General features: G+C 38.3%; 1 pseudogene; it reads left to right on the top strand.

Moving 5' to 3' along the window:
- Positions 1 to 541: 541 nt before the first annotated feature.
- LOC134361530 (cytochrome c oxidase subunit 7B, mitochondrial-like) lies at positions 542 to 786 on the top strand (annotated as a pseudogene).
- Positions 787 to 1,215: the final 429 nt, after the last annotated feature.

Raw genomic sequence — 1,215 nt, forward strand, 5'->3', positions numbered from 1 at the left:
TCTTTCCAGTTGTTTTTTATTTCCATTTCTTGCTTTATTGAACTGGTTTAGAATACCAGTGAAATAGAAGTTAAGGGGGAATAGGCATCCCTGCCTTGTTTCCAATCTTAGAAAAGAAGCCTCTTCTACATCAAATATAATACTAGCTGAAGGGTTTTCATATATGCTCTTTACCGGGTTGGAGAAGTTTCTTTCTATTCCTAGTTTGTTGAAAGTTTTTATCACAAGCACATCTGTTGAAATTATCATGTGCTTTTTTTCTTTATTCTATTAATATGATGAATTACAGTGAATAATTTTGAAATGTTGACCAACCTCGCATTCCCAGGAGAAACCTCACTTCGTCATGATGTATTATCTTTTTTACATGTTATTGGATAAATTGGGTAATATTTATTAAGGATTATTGTGTCCACATTTATTAGGAACATTGGTCTCTAATTTTCTTTTTTCATATCATTGTCAGAATTATGCTGACAAGCCTGACACAAGTTTGCACCAAGCCAACAGCTGCATTTGCCACAGTTCTGTCTTCATCTTCATGATGTTTCCCTTGGCCAAAAATGCATTAAGTCATCTCCAAGTTCGAAGCATTCAACAAACAATGGCAAGGAAGAGCCATCAGAAACGTACACCTGATTTCCATGAAAATATGGTAATGCTGGATTAGCCACTGGAGCCACGTTCTGTATTGCCGTATGGACATACGCGGCAACAGAAACTGGAATAGAATGGAACCTGTCCCCTGTTGGCAGAGTCACCCCAAAGGAGTGGAGAGACCAGTAATCATCCCAGCTGGTGTAATAGTGAATTGTTTCAAAACAAACTCATAATTGATGCCAAGTAAAACCACTGTCTATCCATTAAAGTATGGCATTATGGAAGAAATAAGAGTACGTTTGAAAAAAAAAAAAAGAATTATGCTAACAAAGTTGGATAATAGTATTTTGGTGGCCTTATAAAATGAGTTGAGACATATTCCCTTTTCCTGTTTTCAGAAAGATCTTGTGTAATAGATGTATGGTTATTCAGATTTTTGAAAGAAAGTGAGCTGTGATGCCGGGTACCAATCAAGCTTTATTAAAGGAAAAGAATCTGCTAGTCTGTTCTCAAAATGGAGGCAGCCCAGGCCTGGGGGTGGGAGGGCTTCTATAGACTGTAGGGCACCCAGGGCTGGCTGAAGCAATCAAGGAGGAGCATTGGGGGGGGGCATTG

This window comes from Cynocephalus volans, chromosome 13 (genome assembly GCF_027409185.1).
Source record: "Cynocephalus volans isolate mCynVol1 chromosome 13, mCynVol1.pri, whole genome shotgun sequence".
In the NCBI taxonomy this organism is placed as follows: Eukaryota; Metazoa; Chordata; class Mammalia; order Dermoptera; family Cynocephalidae; genus Cynocephalus; species Cynocephalus volans.